Consider the following 22,131-nt stretch of genomic DNA (forward strand, 5'->3'; position numbering starts at 1 on the left):
AGTTCTACCATTTGTTGAAAATGATTAAACATTAATTTGAGTTGAGATCGAGATTTGATTAGGTCAATCCAAGTGTATTTAGAGAAAGCGACAATGAAATTTACAAAATTGACACGACCATTGGAATCGAAAACTTCTTGGACAAAATTGAAACAAAATAAAACTTAGGGGTATTTTTAAAACTTTTGTCAAATTTTAAGGACAAAAAGTATACTTTACCCTAAAAAATATAAATGGAGGACTCTAGTATTAATATTCTTTAATATTATTATCTTAATATAATAAAGATGATTCATATATATTTACTAATATATGTTACAGCGTATATATAAAGAGAGAGGAGTATTTTTTATATGTTGTTGTTGTGTGTCTTGTCTCATACTATACTATTCTATTTATACATTCACAATGGACATTCTTTTCAAACTTCATTAAATGCAATCTCTCTTGATAATATGAGCCTCCCAACCTTGAAAAATTCAACCGCCCATGGATATCCATATCACAACACTCTCTCTTAGATGTCCATTTAGGATTATGCCTCATTAAAACCTTACTAAAGAAAAATCCAATGGAAAAAAATTTTAGTGAATGAAAAAAAGTACAATATCCTTTGTGATATGGGGACTGCCTCGTTAAAACTTGTCAAGAAAAATCCAATAGGAACAAAAACCTGACTAAGAAAAAGAGTACAACCTTCCCCTCTTGTCAACATTATTTAATATCTCGAAATCGGCGCATCCCAATATGATGTACCAATCTTTTAAAGGAGGATTTTGAAAGTGACTTTCTAAATAGATCTACCAGATTATCGCTTGAGTGGATCTATTAGACATCAATTATTCCTTGACTTTGAAGGTCACGAGTGAAGAAAAATTTGGGAGAAATATGCTTTGTTCTATCACCTTTAATGTATCCACCCTTAAGTTGAGCAATGCATGCTGTATTATCTTCAAATAGAACAGTTGGAGCTATTTTTCTATCAGTCAATCTACATGATGATAGAATATATTGGATTAAACTCCTGAGCCAAAAACACTCGCGACTTGCTTCATGTATTGCTAGTATTTCAGCATGATTAGAGGATGTTGCTGCTATCGTCTGTTTCGTGGACCTCCAAGATATAACTGTATCACCATATGTGAATAGGTATCCTATTTGAGATCTTTTTTTGTGTGGATCAGACAAATATCCTGTATCTGCATAGCGAACTAATTGTGACTTAGATTCATATAGATAAAACAGTCCTATATCAACTATTCCATGAAGATATTGAAAGATTTGTATGATTCCATTCCAATGTCTTATGGTTAGAGTGGAATTATACATTGTTAGTAAATTTATAGAAAATGATATATCATGTCGTGTATTATTAGTAATATACAGTAATATTTCAGTGGCATTGAGATATGGTACTTCAGGACCAATGATATCTTAATTTTCTTCTTTAGGATGGAATTGATCCTTTTCCACATCCAAAGACCTTACAATCATTGGGGTACTTAATGGATGTGACTTATCCATATAAAATCTCTTCAAGATCTTTTCTGAGTATGTTGTTTGTTGAAAAATGATACCATTTTTTGTATGCTTGATTTGCAAGCCAAGACAAATTTATTCTTTTCAAGATCTTTCATCTCTCTTTTTTTAGAGATTTTATAATTGTTAGAATCTCTTTAGGGGTTCCAGTGGTATTTAAATCATTAATGTACACAATAATTATAATGAATCCATATGGAGATTTCTTTATGAAAATACATGGGCAGATATCATCATTCTTGAATCCGTTTTTGGTCAGATACTCAATAAGACGACTATACCACATTCGTCTAGATTGCTTTAGACCATATAAAGATCTTTGCAATTTAACTGAGTATAACCCCTGCGAATATTTATTGGATGGTTTAGATATCTTTCGTCTTTCAGGAATTTTGATATAGATATCACGATCTAATGATCCGTATAAATAAGTTGTCATCACATCCATTAGATGCATATGTAGTTTATGGTATGCGGATAAACTGACCAAATAACACAATATTATTGTATCTGCTACAGGAGAATATGTTTTTTCATAATCTATATCGAGCCTTTGTGAAAAACCTTGTGCCACAAGTTGAGTTTTGTAGCGTACAACTTCATTTTTCTCATTTTGTTTTCTCACAAATACCCACCTGTATCCAACAGGTCCAAAGACTCCAGGCTTTGTAAGTGAGTCTAATTCAGACTTCATAGCTTCTTCCCATTTTGGCCAATCATTCCTTTGTTGATATTCTTCGACTGTTCTTGGCTCAAGATCCTTACTTTCATGCATGATGTGTAATGTCACATTATATGCAAATATTTCATTGATAATTATTTTATTTTGGTTCTATTTTTCTCCTGTAAAGACATAATTAATCGAGATCTCATCATTTTTCCAATTTTTAGAATTTTCAGGTACCTGAACATCTTCTAGCGTCAATACTATATCAGAATTTTGGACACTTCCTGATATCTCTTCTATGTCTTTATCTTTTTCAACAGGAGTACCATTTGTCTTGGTAATATCAAATGCCTCTCTTCTTTTTTGAGAATCTTTATTTTTGGAACCAATTGGTCTACCATGTTTCTGGCGTGTACTCGTTTCAGTAGCTATTTGTCCAACTAGAACATCAATTCGAATTGGGATATTTTCAGCTAGTATGTAGAATTTGGTTATCCTTTTCGTATCAGAAAATGTATTAGGCAATTCATTTGCTATTCTTTGCAAATGTATAATCTTTTGAACTTCTAGTTCACATTACTCTGATCGAGGATCTAAATGCATCATGGATGATGCATTTCCAATTAAATTCCTTTTCAAGAAGCTTATTCTCTCCTCTTAATGTTAAAAATTTTGATTCATCAAAATAACAATCTGTAAATCGGGCTTTAAATACATCTCCAATTTGTATCTCAAGATACCTCACTATAGAGGAAAAATCATATTCCACATAAATTTCAAAATTTTTTTGTCCCATTTTGGTGCGAGAAGATGGGACAATTGGAACATATATCGCACACCCGAATATTCTCAAATGGGAAACATTTGACTGTTGGCCAAAAAGCTAATTGCAGAAGAAAGAATTGATGGTAACATATTGGTCTTAAGCGAATAAGTACTGCAACATATAAAATGGCATGCCCCAACCAGAGGTTAGAAGATTTGTTCTCATAAGTAAAGGTCTAGCAATCAATTGGAGCCATTTAATAAGTGATTCTACTAGTTCATTTTGTGAATGAATATGAGCTATTAGATTTTTAACACTTATACCATTGGCCATACAATAAGCATCGAAAGCCTGAGAGGTGAATTCACTAGTATTATCAAGACGGATTATTTTGATTGGATTTTCTGAAAACTATTCTTTTAATCGAATAATTTGAGCAAGTAATCTCGCAAATGCCAGGTTGCGAGAAGACATGTAATAAGCACATATGTGATATCTCGAAGATGCATCTAATAAGACTATAAAATATCTAAGAGATCTACATGGTAGATGAATAGGTCCACATAGATCGCCTTGAATCCTTTCTAGAAATTCAGGAGACTCAAATCCAATCTTTATTGGTGATGGCCTTAAAATTAGCTTTTCCTGAGAACATGTAGCACAACAAAATTCACTAGATTTAAAAATCTTCTGATTCTTTAGTGAATATCCATGGGAGTTTTCAATAACTCGCTGCATTATGGTTGTTCCACGATGCCTCAATCAATCATGTCAAAGTATGAATTTATTTAGGTTAGTAAATTTTTTGTTTACAATGACATATGATTCAATTGCACTGATTTTAATATAATATAACCCAGAAGAAAATGAAGGTAACTTTTATAATATAACCTTTTTATTTAAATCATGAGCTGTGATACATAAATACTCATGATTTTTCTCATTCATTGTTTTAATATGATAGCCATTTCGGCGAATATCTTTAAAACTTAACAAGTTTCTTTGAGATTTAGTTGACAATAATGCATTATTTATTATGAATTTTGTTTCATCAGGAAACAAAATTATAGCTCTTCTGGAGCCTTCTATCACATTGCCTAAGGCAATAATGGTATTAACATATTCTTCTTTTGGTACAAGATGAGTAAAATATATATTACTTTTGAGAATGGTATGCGAACTTGTACTATCCGTAAGACAAACATCTTCATTATATGTCTTTGATATTTTTTTCAAAGATAATAATAATAATAATAATAATAATAATAATAATAATAATAATAATAAAATGAGTAAGAGTACATGTGCAATAAAATTATATTCCTGATTGAAATTATTTTTTAAGAAGGATAGTACATAAAAATAGTGTCATATACTAAAAATTTTATTATTATTATTATTATTATTATTATTATTTTAGAACTTGACACATTTAGTGATTTCGAAATTCTTAAACATAAACATAAACATTTTATTAAACATTATTTATATACATTATATTTGAAATTCAAATGTATAGAAAATAAAACTTACCAAATTTTTTTTTCATTATTTATTTACATAAGTACTTCACAAACCCAAATATTAAACTTTTCCATCATTGATTAAATGATCAATATTTTCTTCAGGATCTTCAAAGAAATCAGATACTTCATAGTGAGTGGTATAATTTTCAGCAACATCTTTGCAAACAAAATTTGTCTCCTTTCATTTGTCATCCTTTTTCAAGAATACTTGATAAAGATCAACTAAGTGCCCTGGAGTATGTCAGGTACAAGATCAATGACCCTTTCCACCACAACGAAAATATTGATCCTTTGTTGATTTATTTTGTCAATTATTTCTTTCTTTATCCCACTTTTAGTGAGATCCTTTCTGTGAACATAATTTTTTTTCTTAATTTTTTTTGTTACCAAAACCTTGCCATTCACCTCTTCATTCTGGGTTATAATTTGCTGCATTTGCTTCAGAAAATGGGGTGGCACTAGTTGGACATGCTCATGATTTCTTAAAAGCAATTAATTGTTACGTTCAGTAACAAGAAGGCAATAAATTAGTTTAGAATATTTTTAAATTATTTTTCTCGATACTACTGCTGCTGCAGGAGTACATTTGAGACATGAAAGGTCAAGAAAGCTTTCTCTAACATGTCATTATCAGTTATCTTTTCTCCACATAATTTCATTCGTGAGATAATTCGGAACATTGCTGAATTGTATTCATTTATGGATTTAAAATCCTGTAGACGCAAGTGTGTCCACTCATATCGGGCTTGAGAAAATATCACTGTATGTCTTTTGATGATTATACATTTTTTCAAGATTCTTCCACAGATCTACAGGATTTTTTAGTGTGAAATATTCATTTTTCAATTCTTCGTCAAAATGACGACGAAGGAAGATCATGACTTTGCCTTTATCCTTCTGTGATACTTTATTTTCAGTCTTAATAGTATTTTCAAGATCCATTAAATCAAGATGAATTTCGACATCAAATATCTATGATAAGTAGTTGTTTTCAGATATATCAAGAACATTATATTTAAGATGAGAAAGTTTCGACATAATAAAAAGTTATTACACAAGTTTTCCTAAATTTTGATTAGAGTCTCGTGCTGATAACGTGCTGTAAAATAAATAAATAAATAAGAGAAAATAAATATAAAATAAAAAATATAAATAGAAGTCTCTAGTATTAATATTTTTAGGGTAAAGTATACTTTTTGTCCCTAAAGTTTGACAAAAGTTTCAAAAATACCCCTAAGTTTTATTTTATTTCAATTTTATCCCAAAGTTTTCGATTTGCATCAAATATACCCCTGACGGCTAACTTTTTAAAAAATTTAAGACCAATTCAATAACAATTTCATAAGAACAACCCTCAATATAAGCAAATCAAGCATAATTTCTATGTATTATTGTTAAATTAGTTTTAAATTTTTTGAAAATTTAGCCGTCGAGGGTATATTTGATGCAAATCGAAAACTTTTGGAACAAAATTGAAACAAAATAAAACTTAGGAGTATTTTTGAAACTTTTGCCAAACTTCAGGAACAAAAAATATACTTTACCCTTACTAATATTATTATTTTAATATAATAGAGATAATTCATATATATTTACTAATATATGTTGCAGCATATATATAACAAGAAAGAGAGAGATAGAGGTGTTTTTTATATATTGTTGTTGTGTGTCTTGCTTCACACTATACTACTTTATTTATACACTCACAATAAATATTCTTTTCAAACTTTATTAAATGCGATCTCTATGAACCTCTCAACTTAAAAAATTCAGCCATCTATAAATATTCATATCACAACAATATTATGTTTTTTTTTTCAGAGATTATGCATTTTTTTTAGTGTATCTCTTAAAATTTTAAGGTTTACGATTTTAAATTTTTATCTTTATAGTTTTATAAGAAGTATTACGTTATACTAATTTGTTCGTACTATCAACAGATGAAAAAGGATATATATTGTTGTAATAATAATTAACATCTTTTTATTTAGCTTCTGAATAAAAAGTATTCTTACTCCTTTCAAATGGTAACCATAACAAGCGAAATTATAATCAGGACTTAATTTGGAGTGTAAGAGGATTTAAAATATTTTATTATGTTATTTGTATATTATGATGTGACAAAAGGAAAAAATTTTAAGTTGATCTACTTAAGTAGTTATCATTCTCAGGTTGTATACATTATGAGCAACCTGAATATTATTATTGAATTTGAATCCTCTAAATTTTAGATTTTTATTTTAAAAAATAAAATAAATTTTTTTATTATAAATATTTTTTTTATATTTTTTTAATTTTTACTTATAAAATAAATGATGATAGATCATATTTTATTTTTTAAAATAAAATTTAAAATTTAAAAAATATAAATCTATTATTATTATAGTATACATCTGATTTTGCTGACTTATTTGATTATGTCACTTATTTCAAAAAAAAAAAATGTGTTTGCTACGGTACGATAATAAATTCATACGTACCGATACGTTTAAAATATAAACAAATAACAATAAGATATGTGGAATTTATTTTTCACGTCAGCATTTAATTTTTTCTTTTTTAAATATATAGTATATCACCACTTTTACTAAAACACCCTTTTAATTAAATAAAAAGACTTAAACATCCTTCCTTTATTTGATTAGACAAAATACCTTTTTAAATTAATCAAATTTTAGAATTCAATTAATTCTAATTTTATAGTTTCAAATAATTGAAACAACAAAACAAAAACACATTAAAAAAACAAAAAATCAAAATTGTTCTTCATCTGTGTTAAACATATTAAAAAAACAAGGAACCAAAATTGTTCTTCATCTGGGTTCAGAAACCTTTCGTTCACGCCTCTGAAGGTTCAGTCTTCTTCATCTTCTTCTCTCCTCTTCCTATCCTCTCTGTCTGCCTCTCTCTGCTCCTCGATCTCTCTCATCTGTCTCTGTGTCGCACGCAAGACGCCATCGTTTTGCTGGGATGCCCTAGCCAATTACCCAACCCAGCAACCTTAGCTCCACACAACGGCTAAACGCGAACACATCCCTCCCATCACCCTCGAGCTCCTCCTTCCTCTCTCCGTCATTGATCTCACTCCCTCACCTCCGTCCATCTCCCGCCGCCGTCGCCGAAAGGAGCTTCGAAGCCACCGTCGTTATCGTGCAGCTCTGTTCCACCATCGTGCAGCTACTGTTTCAGCTTTGAAAGCACCGTCGCGCAGCTCGATTCCATCGTCGCCGGCGCTATCTCTGTTCCACCTATCATCCCTTCGGTCGTGCCCTTGTCCCGCTCTTGCTCAGGATCTGCTCTGCTCTATTCTAGGGCTTCAAGCTTCTAGTTATTTTTTTATAACAATTATTGAATAATTGTTGTTAGTTAATTTGTGAACTTGTTATGGGTTGAATAAGTGTTAATTAATATGTGAATCTTACTATTTTTACTGTGAATTACTCCATTGTTAATGATTCTAATAATTCATCAAAGAAGGCTGTGTTTGATGAGGATGAGGAAGATAAATACAAGGAAAGGAATCCGGAAAATAGTTTGAAGAGAAAAGAGAGTGGCGATGGAGGAAAGTCAACCTTGGAAGAATTGATAAGGGAAGAGGAGAAGAAAAAGGAGAAAATCAACAGGAAGGACTATTGGTTGCGTGAGGGAATCATTGTTAAGGTTATGAGCAAGGCCTTGGCAGAGAAGGGGTACTACAAGAAAAAGGGTGTGGTGAGAAGAATATGCTTAAATACAGTTGCTCTTGCCTTCAAAAACAACACAACTCATTGACAATCTTAAGTGTCAAACACTTAAAAGCACATTCTTCTTTTAAACTTGGGAAGTTTCCCTTGCAGTTATTATTACATACATACTAGAAAAAAATGGGTTTCCGTTTACCTGTTATTCGAAGGACATCATCATTCTCAGCTAGCCAAGCAGCTTCAAAATCCGTGGAAGTCCCAAAGGGGCATCTAGCAGTGTATGTCGGAGAGAAACAGAAGCGGTTTTTGATCCCCGTTTCATACTTGAACCAACCTTCAATCCAAGACTTGATGAGCTAAGCTGAGGAAGAGTTTGGATATGATCATCCTATGGGAGGTCTAACAATTCCATGCAGTGAAGATGTCTTCCAACAAATCATCACTTTTCACTTGAATTGACGATGAATCGCATGCTGCAGGAGACTGACATAGATTAGTACACACATTTTGTACAATAGGTTACTTGTAAAGATTACACATTTTTAAAAGTAAATGAAAGAAGAATGACCATTACTATGACAAGTTCAAAGTGTTTCCTCTGTTTTTTGGTTTAGTGACAAAGAAAGAATTCAATTACTCTAGTATTTCATTTTTTTTAAATATTTTATCTTACCTCTTCAAACGGAACCCTATGCAGTATCTAGTTGTAACAATTCTGCCCGGTGTAAGATAAACCATACTTCATTGTTCATTTGTTCTCATAGGTTGCACTAATTCTCAAGTCTAAAAAATTATAAGATTTTAATATAGAAAAAAGGGATAGAATTATAGAAAACTTTAATTCATGGCACCAATGATACACAAGAAGCTGATTCTACCACCTGCCAATGCAAGTTTAGACTAACAAAGGATAAATTTCAACTGATAACATCTCCTTTATAGCTAAAGAAATTTCTAACATGGGATGTATGGCTTATGGTGGATACTACAATGAAGATGGCATAATTGTCTTCATATGAGTATATTTCTTTTTGACCTTTGGATGATGGATTGTATGGTTAGATTTTGATATTTATAAAAGTGTTGTTTTTGTTTAAAGTGTGGCTAAATAAATAAACCACACTTTTAACCAAAGCATCTTCATGAGAAGATATTTTTGCCATCTTCATTGTAGTATCCACCATTTATTTATATATGTCTGTTCTCTTATTTCTTTATTGATGTTTTAGCAATGCCTTAACATTTTCGAAAAGCAAAGATCAGTCTTACATTTAACTGATTTAAGTTCTATTTTCATTCAAGGCCAACTGCAATTTTACTCAATATATGGTTAACTTTTGGTTAAATTTTCTGAATCATCTCTTATTTATGCAGCAAATCAAAATTACATTCAAGTTTGGATAATTAAATGTTTCCTTCACCTTTTTTTTTCCTGCATTATGAAATTATGAGCAATCTATGTGAATGCAAATGGAGATGTTAAAGGTTAAGATATGAATTTGCAGTTCTATAACACAGCCCTCTGTAAAACTAGAATCACTGTGAAAATTGAAGTTCGTGACACTCAATCATGGAATGTCTCCAGCTTGTGTTACTATTTATAATGACATGAAATGTCTCTTCCTTTTACTTCTAATATAAGAAAACCGTGAGTTCATAACAGATTTACAATTGTAGTTTCAACCGCCATTCAAAATTCTAATTTAAATGAAATGGATCATCAACTTCAGTGAATTTCTTCAAAACAATGTTGAACTTAATTTTGATTTGCTGCATAAAGATATAAAAGATGATTTAGATTCAATAAAGCCAATAAAAAATAAATTAGTTAACAAATGAGATGCAATAACTTTCTTTCATTCATGTACTATTTTTACACTTTCAAAGGAATGATACAAGGAAAAGACCAAAATGGACAATCTTCAAAATGAAAAGAAAGAGCTTTATGTACAAAATTTATCTCAACTAATCTATGTCAGTCTCTATGAGCACAATTTACTGCCCACTCAATTGACAAGTGAGGTTCAGGAATGCATCCTCGCTGCAAGGGATTGTGAGACCAATATGCTTAATGTTTAATGTTTAATTACTAAAAGTGCTTCTTTCACATCAGAAAAAGAAGAAAAAGAAACCACACCTCATCATATTACAACTAAGCATGTGAAGACGGGATAATAGCAATTTCAGAGACTTGTTTAATGTTTGATTATTAAAAGTGCTTCTTAAATAATCTAAAATTGCAGGAAGAGTAAGTAATATAAATATATAATAATTTATATGAATAGCTGAATAACGTGAAGATTAATACATACGTACCGTACAAGGAGTTACAGAAGCGTTAAGACTTGAGAGTTGAGACTATGTTACTCTTACTCTTAAGGTATGTTGTACAAGAAAAGTGATTTCTTGCACATTTGCTTTTCTGATGTACAAAAACTCAAAGTATTTCTTTATTTTCCTATAACTTTAAGCAATCAATTTCTGGGAAGCAGCCAGTTCAACTGTTAAGATGAAAGATGATTTGCCAGCTTCTCTCAGATACCGCACGTCTCCATTCATCAGCTTCAACAACTTTCTGCTGATGGGCAGACTAATACCCTCCTCGGATTCTTGTCCCTCTCGTCCGAATATTTGGTTCAGTAATGTTTCCGGAACACCAACACCATCATGTGTTATGTTGCAAAGATATAGAATGGCAAAGACTACCAAGAAATGGCTATAGTCATGTCATCCTCTACCAACTACCAATTTAGAACTGAGAAGATCACAATATGAAACAGGTTTTTTGACCCTTTCTCTTCTTTTTCTTCTGCTTTGGAGGCTGGAGAACTACTTTGATGGCCGCATCAAAAACAGCCTTCACATTCTGTATTCAAAGGCAGATATCGTTAGGGACGTGATATTATCTAACCTTTGGAACTTTTATAGATGTAGAGAACATATATGTACCTACTGTGTTTTTAAACTACATTCGATGTAAACTGGAGCACCGATAAGTTTTCTCAGTTCCTCACCCTTCAACAAAGAGAGAAAATCAGATCACTAATGTATAAAGTAAGCAGATGGTCTCTCTTATGAACACCAACTAAAGGCTAAAAGGCAATGAAATAAGACACAAAGCGATAGCAATGGATATTGGTAATGGAAGCAATGAAAGCTAGGAAGTACCTGCACTGTGGTGATAGGCGCTGCACCAGGATGATCTTGAAAAAACTGCTTATCATCCCAAAGATCTACACAAGTCGCATATTGGTTGTCAAGAAATGCCCAAGCAAGTTAATAATGACACCTTTACAATGAAAGCATTAAATACATATAATTAAGTTAGCACTATATATGAGAGAACAAAAATTCCAAAAGAAACTATATGAAAAATTGAGACCAAAGACAAAATTTTCAGAATAGAAATTCTACTTTTGTTATTGACTATCAGAAATGGAAATTCTAACGAGTCAATAAGAAAAGAACTTATGGAAACACCAGCTCTACCACGACAAATTACTCATGTTAGGTAGTAGCAATCTTCTGTCACTTTAAACTTCCTAATACTGTTCATAAATCAAGGTTTTTTCAAGATTTATCAACATCCATTTAGTTTTTAAAACAATCATTACATTAGCCTTTTAGTTAAACAAGGAGGTAAAGGGAAAAATTAAGAAAGCATTCCATGAAATGGTTTGGTATATCTGAATCAATTATTGATTAAAGTCATGAATTAGGTAACCTTCGAGGATGAACTTCCTTCTCTAAACCACTACTGAATAACAAGCAATCAAAGGGAAAAAAATAACAGCAATGACATTGGAATCCAGAATCTATTCCCCAACTTTCTAATAATGAAAGAAACACAGTATGAGTAAAAGACAGCAATTAGTATGATAATAAGATGAAACTTCACAGGATCACGGAACTACTATCATGCTGAAGGTTATCAGGTAGATAACAAGGGCATCAAACATCAAGAAGGTAAAGAAAGAACAAGAATCTAACCAAGTTTTGTTCCAACAAGAATAATTGGAACACCAGGAGCATAATGCCTCAACTCAGGAATCCACTGGAAAAGGAGGAAAAGAAAAAATTAGTCCAGAGTAGAGAGAAAAAAGAACAATAATAATAATAAGTATATACCAATCTTACTTTCTTGGCAACATTTTCATAGCTAGCCCTGCTTATAAGAGAGAATGCTAGCAGGAATACATCAGCTCCTCGATAGCTTAAAGGTCTTAATCTATTGTAATCTTCTTGGCCTGTTCCAAAATAATTGAAAAAAAAAGGATAAAATGGTGAATAGAAAAAAGACATACCCTGCAGTGCCATGTCCAGCATCTTCTTGACTATCTCTGCTAAAAAATCCTCAACCAGTATAAGTAAATCCTTTCCAATAGCTTCCTCAACTGAAAGGCCTGTCAACTTCATTTTCACCAACACCAGTATCCAAAGGGACTATAATTTCAACTTCTTCAACATCTGTTTTGATCTCATCCTTTCCCTTCAAACTAGTCCCCAGTTCAGATGTAAAAATGCAATCTCTCATATTTTCATCAGCATATATCTTATTTTCAGGCAATACATCGGGCATCACTTCAGCTTTATGGGGATCTGATACAGTTGACAAGCCAACATTCATTGCATCCTTAACTGCCATTTTAGACTCCCCTTCACATGTTTCACCCACAACAGCATCAGAAGGGGTTATAATTTCATCTTTATCCTGATCAGACCTAATCTTGTCCTTCCCTTTCGAATTAGTATCCAATGCAGCAGATGTCAGACTGAAATCTGTTACATTTTCACCAGCTTGGATATAATTTTCAAGCAATACATCTAGCATGGCTTTAGCTTTTTCAGGACGTGATTCGAATGACCAACCAAAGGTAGTAGAATCACTAACTGTGAGGTTAACCTCATCCTTTCCTTCCGAAATAGTATCCAATACAACAGATCTCATATTGCAATCTGTCACATTTTCACCGGCATTGACTGTATTTTTAGGCAACAAATCCGGCACGGCTTCAGGTTTGCTGGGATGTGATTCAGTTGACAAGCCAAAGATATCTTTACTATGGACAACAGCTGATTCTTTGGCTCGTAAATCTGCAATGGAATCAGATAATGATGTCGCAGTGGATCCTGACAATTGATCTTGCAATTCTGGTAAGTTTTCCTCTTCAACCCTTTCACCTTGCAAAATTTTAGTGTGCTGATTTTGACAGCCATCCCTTGACTCAATAGTTAACTGACTCTCAACCGCATCTGTGAAATGAATTATCACACACTATTGAGCCACAGAATAAAAATACTAAGTGACAAATTAAGACAAAATTGTAGGGCTGAAAGTCTGAAACCTTTCTATAAAAGTTCTAATGACTAGTACTAAGTTGAACAAATCCAATTCAATGTGCACAGATGAAGTGAATAAAATTCATTCCACTAATCTCACAATCTATATAATCATTCAAAATCTAAAGAATAAGTTTCCTCTAATTTTCAAATTTTCAGGCACAAGTATTTTACTGAGCCATAAAACTAAGAGAACATGTGATTTAAACCTATCATCTTAGTTCTTACCATTAAAATCACTGTCCTTGGAAGACCCTGAAAATTTTGGATCATCTTTGCCGTCCCGTTCTAAACTGGTACTTGAGTCCAAACTACCTTCCTGCAGAGATTCCGTAACTCCTTGACTATCTGAAACATCTGCAACTGCATTTGAAAACACCTCATCTTCTGATCTATTTATTTTATCTCCAATTCCACTATCATCCTTCTCCTTGTTGCCTATATTCAAGACCTCTGGACCTGACATAACCGAATAAACAGAATATCAGCACAAACATAAAACAACCTAGCCATTTTAGAACATAACACTAATATCAAAGACCATTTATTCATAAAAAACCATATATTCTCACCAAGTCAACACACTACATTAGACACTGCATATTTACACTCTGGAAAAAGAAGAAAAAATCACCTGGAGATTTTTTATCATCATCAAAACCATGTCCATCATCTGAGCTGTTTGAGCGAGATTGTTCCTCGGAGGAACACAGCTTGTAACCTTCAATGGTTCCATAGATCTTCTTGTGAGCACGCCTGTGCTTGGCACTTGGATGTGGATTCGGGAAAGGCCATCCACATTTGTGACAGAGATGAACTCCATGACTCTCATGCCCTATAGACACCAAGGAAAAAGAACAGCTTAAAAACATCCCAACTAACAGTTTAACAAATTTAATCTTTCAAATGACTCCAGATATAATTTCCATAACCAAACAACCCAAAATCTCAAAAAGACGGGCACTTTTCATAAGGGGGAATAGAGTTTTCATATAAAAAGCATTAGTAACTAGAGTTTTCCTATAAAAAGCATTGATGATAATAATAATAATAACAACAACAACAACAACAATAATGATAATTACAACAGTTTCTGCTCAAGATATCAAGATCATATTAACTAACCTTTTGGATCATTGATAGCCTTAGATCCAGCACAGCATAGTGAAAGAACTTGAAGCCTCAAGGATAACTTTAGAATAGACGGACTCTCATGATTATAAAAGAGTAGGGTCATCCCCGCAAGAGAAACATGCTTTCAAGAAAGACGATGCCACTGAACTAAAAGAGTATAAAAGAACAAAATTTCAATCACCAAAAGAGTATAAATTCATACATAGTCAAATGGAGACATTAAATAATCCGACAAACAAATACCAACACAAACGTAAACAAAATATAATGTCGTATGTCACTAGACGGTTCATATGCCCACAAGAAAATAATAAAAACAAAAATAATAAAAAATATCCTATGTTGTAAATCTAATCTTGTGGAAATTCATAATCATCATGATGGTGATTATCATACAGTTTATTAAGATTTTCAATGGCATTTTTTTTACCCTATAGCTGATCATATTATGATTCTTTAACACGAGTGAGACTGCAATCTTCATGCGAACCCCATCATCCACCTAATAAAATTTGAATAATTACACATTAGGCTTAACTACCTAAATATAAAAGAAAGAACGAAGGAAAAGATTAGTGCATAACATTACCTTTATGTTAAAATGATCATCTTCAAAACAAGCTATCATCCAACTTGCAACCCACACACCGGCATCACTCCTACATATCGAGGAAGCTATATTAGAGTATTATATAATTGCATAAATTTCATATCAATAACTACTAATTATACGATCTTACGATCCAGCTTCGAGGGTTGGAAGGCCTTCTGGCTCTTCAAATTCAAATTGTGAAGAAATCAGATTTGGAGTGGTCTCAAAGTCATAGAATGAACGATCTTCCAATACATCGCCTAAATAAATGGCTTGTTTATGTCTATGTTAGAGTTTGCTTTTTTAGTCATATATGTAGATAATTAACAAAAAAAAAAGAAAATATAGTTACTAATTTCAAGGCTGTCCTCTTTCGCTTGAACTGTTTTTCAATGGGTAATGGGTCTAGCAAAATGATTTGTCTTTTAACACGATCAATCACTACGAGGTACCAGTGTTCATGACCTTCGTCAGTAGTTTCAGATATAGGGATAAAGGCCTAATCAAGAGAAAGTCATTTTAGTTATTAAAATTATTTTATGCCAATATTTGCTAATATGAATTTAAAATGATATAAACTTACTCTTTTTAAGCAGTCAACTTTGCCCAAATAAACATATGTGATAAAAAGTGGCAGACGGTTGGGATCCAATTTTGTCTTCTCTGACAGCTACATTATTTCAACCACTAGATTTACAACATAGGATATTCTTTAGGTTGTGAATGAAAATTTGAAAATTAGAGGAAACTTATTCTTTAGAGGAAACTTATTCTTTAGGTTGTGAATGATTATATAGATTGTGAGATTAGTAGAGATATATACTCAAGAAAATTCAGAATATATTTATAAAGAACAATTTATTCTCTCTTTGGACATATGTAAGAACTAAATGCAAACATTAATATATACTTATGATTTATGATGATAATTAATAAAGCAAAACAACTAAAGAAAAAATGAGACATTAGAAGAACAAAATCTGTGTAAAAATTCCAGGATGATATATTGAATAACGGAATAAAACCAACTTGCTATTTATAGGAGATATACTAGTTCAGGTTTTCTCTATTTGTTCTAAGGCTTCTATTTTAGGAGCTTCCTTAACACTGAGATTACTAATATTTGGTAGTTGAAGAGTGCAATGGAAGAAAGCAGAAGTTTGAAATACTTATTATAGCCATGGATTTGCAACAAGAGTAGAAAAATTGCTGATGTATCAGAGAGTGAAAGAAATTGTAGGTCAAATATCCTGTTTATTTTTGAAGGTATCAGAGAGTGAAAGGAATTGAAGAGAGAGAACAAAGAGAGTGAAGGAATGCTATTTTTGATAAGAATGAAAACTAGTTGATATAAGTTGGTGAGTGTGTATTTATACAAGGATTAGTGTCTAACAAACTAAACAAATGTATAACTACTTCTTAAAAGTATAGTGACAGCTATCATAACCTCTAACTAACTTTCTCTAACTTGACTAATATCTCTAACATGCTCCTTCAGACTGTGGCTAGTAGAAGCTTTTGCTAACAAAAATAGGGATTTTTTTTATGATAATGATCTTGATCTTCTTGGGCATGTAAGCCTAAAGGTTATTCAACTTAATCTCACTGTATTTTTGTTTGCAGATTCCAAAGTGATCTCACAATTCAAAAGTTCAATTTTCATGTGCTCTAGGCATGGAGGCTGTGGTGTGAAGAGAGGCCATTGGAGCTTATAGATGAATCATTAACTGACTCAGTTGCTGCAGCAGAATCTGAAGTGCTAAGATGCATTCACATAGGGCTTTTATGTGTACAAGAGAGACCAGAGAATAGGCTAGACATGTCAGCCATAGTTCTAATGCTGAATGGTGAGAAACCATTACCAAGGCCAAGGGACCTGCTTTTTATCCACATCAGTTTAGCTTTTCATCAGGGAATTGTGCAGTAAATTCAGCTAATAAAATTTCTGACATTGTTAGATGCTAGATAGTTTATTTTAGAGTTTAACATACTTTAAGGCAAAAGAAAAACGTTCACTCTAAATGTATATATCATTACAACATGTTCTTACTTATAATTATACATGTTCTTATAATTATACCTATACCTCATTGAGTGCACTTTCTTGTCTATTATATAGTTTCATTTCTATTTAGATTCAGGATCCACCAAAGGGATCTTTTTCTTACGCTTCCTTCTTTTACTTTGTTCCTTCCTCTGAATTCATTTTTGGGTACTTTTCATATTTTTGTGTGCACTTCTTTTCAACTTCAACCCCGTTCATAGAGTATAAACCAAATAGGCATGACTCATAACCAAAAAATATCAACATTCCACACCATCCCTGAATCATAGTTACAAGTACTCCTATTCAAGCACTTCACAGTAGTACCAAATTTCATTTGAAGCATTTTGCTACTGTTATGAGAAATGTCATTTATTGTAAGTTGAATTGGCCAATTATCAATATCATCCTTGAGCTTAATGTTGAGATCCTGCAGAATAAATTTTTAATCAAATTCTAACGCGCATGGACCTGAGTAACCATGAGTTCATTGTTGCTTAATGTAGAATGGTCACCAACCACATCTCTCTCAATAAAGAACCCTGGCTTCTTTGGCTGAGATAGTTCCCATTCACTACTCAGCATCATAAGCACATATGACATGCTTGGTCGATCTTCTTGATTTTGTTGCACACATAGTAAACCGACATGAATTGTTCTTATGACTTTTGGCAAATTAATTGAGTCTCTGATCGATACATCAACTATTTCTAAGCACTTGCCTTTGGCTAAAAGTGTCCATGCCTTATATATATATATTCATTCAGATATTTAGATATTGTGATAACAACAATTAGATCTTGTCTAATGAGAATAATTTGACTAGATAGATGATGCTACTTGATTAGAAATGTAAATAAAAATTAGGGGCAAATGAAAAATTAATTCTTACATCGGCAAGAAGATTAAAGTAGTGGTCAATATCGATGAATCCTTTATTTCGCTTCCCACTAACTATTTCTAATATTAGTACACCAAAGCTATAGACATCAGATTTTGTTGAGTACAGCCCACCAACTATGTACTCTGGTGATAGATAGCCACTGCACAAAATATCAACATACAATTTCAAATCAAGAAAAAATGATCTTATTCATTCCTATCAACATGTCATATAAATGCTTACTTAGCCACTTACTAAGTTCCAACAATATGTCTTGTATTTGCTTCGCTTTCATTTTCTACAAAGCTTCTTACTATTCCAAAGTCTGAGATTTTAGGATCCAATTCATCATCTAACAAAACATTCCCAGCCTTGAGATCTCTATGAACTATTCTATGTCTTGAATCTTGATGAAGATAAAGAAGACCTCTGGCAATCCCATTGATGATATGAAAATGCTTTGGCCAATCTAGTAGCTTTCCCTTCTCACAATCTATTTTAAAGAAAATGAGTTGGACTAATATTCTGATAAGGTTTTAAGAGTTGCATAATCATTCTTAAATGAAAAGAAGAGTATGGTTCAGCAGGAGTCAAACCAAATATGAAGAAGTCCAAGCTTTTGTTGCTCATAAATTCATAAATCAACAATCTTTCCCCAGCTTGAATGCAGCACCCTAGTAGCCTTACAAATCCCTGAAGCATATTTAGTACTATGATAGTGACTTCACTAGTATTTTAAGGCACAAAAAATAAAATTAGTTCTATGCCATTGAAGAAATATTAAACCAAATATAAGATTGATAATGACAATCAACAAAGAATTAAATAGCAAGTATTTCTTTCTTTCATCGCTGTCTTAGTTCCTTAAAACTCTCTGGTTTGCTCATCAATTTTACAGTGATAAACTAAGAGTCATTAAGAGAGACAAAAATCTGTTTAGTCAAGAAGGTAAAAACAATTCAAATTTAAGCTAGATAAGTAACAAGGATCAAATTCTTTGTAACATTACATGCATATTTAAACCAAATGCTTATTTCTGCTATTGACTACTAGGAAAGAGTTAAAACAGTACTATTAATTTGGTTTCAACTTTCAATAGGCATGCAGCTTTTCAATTTTCTTCTGAGTTTTATAAAAATGATTTGTAACATGCTCTATGAATTATAATTAGCCAAACTTCAAAGATTTAGAGTTGTATTACTAATTATGATATAAATGAAACACTCGTATATGAAATAACATCAAATAGCGTGCTATGGTGAATCATAATAGATGCAGTGAAAAATCAAGAATCAAAAATCAAAGAACAGAATCAACTCAAGTACAGACAAGAAAAAATAGAAGCATTAAAAAATCATAACAAAAATCAAGAATCAAGAATAGCAACCAAGAGAATACTAGAGAACTGCAGAAAATATGCCAACCAAGAATCAAGAAATTTAAAAATCATAACTAAAATCAAGTACTACAATACTTAGGAACAAACTAGAATTAACTCAAGAACAGAACAAAAAAACAAATAGAAGTAGTGAAAAATCAGACCAAAACAAATCAAGAACCAACCTAAGTCAGAGACTCCATTCTTGATGATGCAGACAGAGAGTGGCAGAGTGCAGGGAGGAGTGGAGGAAGACGCGGTGGCTGCCAGAAAGGGAGAGGTGCTGGACGATGGCGGCTGGACGGGGCTCGACGATGGAGGGCGAAGGGGCATTCAAAGAACTTCCATAGAGGAGAAAGACGCATCGTTTGCCCAGTTGAGCGATTTAGCCTTCATTCTCCTTTAGGCTCCTTAAATTCCGTGGGTGGCTAGCTACCGAGATCAATGCAGTCAATTATTGCTAGGATTTTTCCGTTTTGGTGTGCTTCAGAGGGGAGGGAAAGTGCTGAATCCTTCTCCATGAATCAGATCCCAAAGTATGAACCCTAGAGTCGAACCTCGAGGTAACGATGGAGAAGCGTTGATTTTCCAACGACGGCAAGTTTCTGAACTTTTCGATGGACGGATTCCAGAGAAGGAGATTTCTGGAAAAGGTTAAGAGACAGAGAGAGAGGATAGGAAGAGGAGAGAAAAAGATGAAGAAGACTGAAACCTTTAGAGGCGTGAACGAGAGGGTTTCTGAACCCAGATGAAGAACAATTTTGGTTTTTTGTTTTTTAATATGTTTAACACAGATGAAGAACAATTTTGATTTTTTATTTTTTTAATATATTTTTGTTTTGTTGTTTCAATTATTTGAAACTATAAAATTAGGATTAATTGAATTCTAAAATTTGATTAATTTAAAAGGGTATTTTTGTCTAATCAAATAAAGGAATAAATAAATATTTTTTATTTTTATTTAATTAAAAGGGTGTTTTAGTAAAAGTGGTGATATACTATATATTTAAAAAAGAAAAAATTAAATGCTGACGTGAAAAATAAATTCTACATGTCTTATTGTTATTTGTCTATATTTTAAACGTATCGGTACGTATGAATTTATCATCGTACCGTAGCAATCACTACAAAAAATTATTATTTGTATCCATTTGTTGTGCTATCCAAGAAAAAAAAAGAATTCTACAATCTTTTAATAAAAGTCTTATGTCAATATAAGAATTAATTAAAGGCATATAGTAGTGTTGTCTTAATGAGAAATACTAATTAGTTAAGATGAAAGTTCTTAATTAATGCCATGTTTGAAGACTACTTGTTACTTTCTTTCTCCTCAATAAATGTTTAATTTGAAATTCAAAATGACAAAATGGTATAATATGCATTCAAAAGTAATAATACGAGGGTGAGTAATTTAATAAATACAGTGTAAGTGTTTGAGAGAGTTAAACCCTATTTTGGTCCTGAGATTGACGAGTTATACTGATTTGGTCCTTAACTTTTTAATTGTCACAATTTGGTCCTCCAGATTAAAAAAAGTGCACCAATGTAATCCTTTATATATCTTCCGTCGCTAGAATTCAACACCGTTAGTGACGTAGCTCAAGTCTTGTCATGCTAGACATATTAAAACGACATGGTATGCGTTTTGGCACTAAAGAAGGCACTAAACGACGTCGTTTGAGGGTTTGAACAATACTAAAACGTTATACCCCTCCTTTTTAATATTGTTCAAATTCTAAAATGACATCATTTAGTGCTCTTTTAGTATCAAAATGTATAAAACGTTGTTTTAATATGTCTAATATGGCAAGATTTGAGCTATCTTACTAATGGCGTTGAAGAGGGACTATATTAGTGCATTTTTTAAAATCTAAAAAACTAAATTGTAACAATTAAAAAGTCAAGGACCAAATCAATGCAACTTGCCAATCTCATGGATAAAAGTGACTTAACTCGTGTTTGAGAGTGACCGAAGTAGTCAACTATATCATATATAGTGTAACACTTGGTGTAAAATGCCAATATTATATTGAATAAAATTTTTCCTTTTGTATCTTTCTTTTATCCAATTTTTCTTCTGCTATTCATTTTAAATAAATATACTAAAAATTAATATTTTTTTGGGATATTTTCTTTTCTCTATCTATCGTAAAATACGCTATATATCACAAATTTACAATTAAGTCTAAAGTCAAAACTGTAATAAATGAATTTGTTATAACTTTACATATTACTTTGTTTTACATAATAGTATAGTAATCCGTGTCCTTTTGTAGCATTCTATGATTCTAGAATCAAATATACCATGTTAAGCAAAGAAGACATAAAAAATTAAAAACCATTAAAGGAAGGAGATGAAGTATAAGAAAAATTTAAAATATATTTTATTTTCAGTCAAAATTTCAACTGGTGAGTAGAATAGATGGAATTGAAATGTGTACATCCATGACTGAATCAATTGTTGATTGAAAGAAAAAGAAAAGTGTAGATAGTGATACTACTATATACTTAATTTTTACTAACATTTAAAAAATATTACTAAATCATATTAAAATGTTATTTATATATATATATATATA

The sequence above is a fragment of the Arachis hypogaea genome, chromosome 15, assembly GCF_003086295.3.
Source record: "Arachis hypogaea cultivar Tifrunner chromosome 15, arahy.Tifrunner.gnm2.J5K5, whole genome shotgun sequence".
Taxonomy (NCBI): domain Eukaryota; kingdom Viridiplantae; phylum Streptophyta; class Magnoliopsida; order Fabales; family Fabaceae; genus Arachis; species Arachis hypogaea.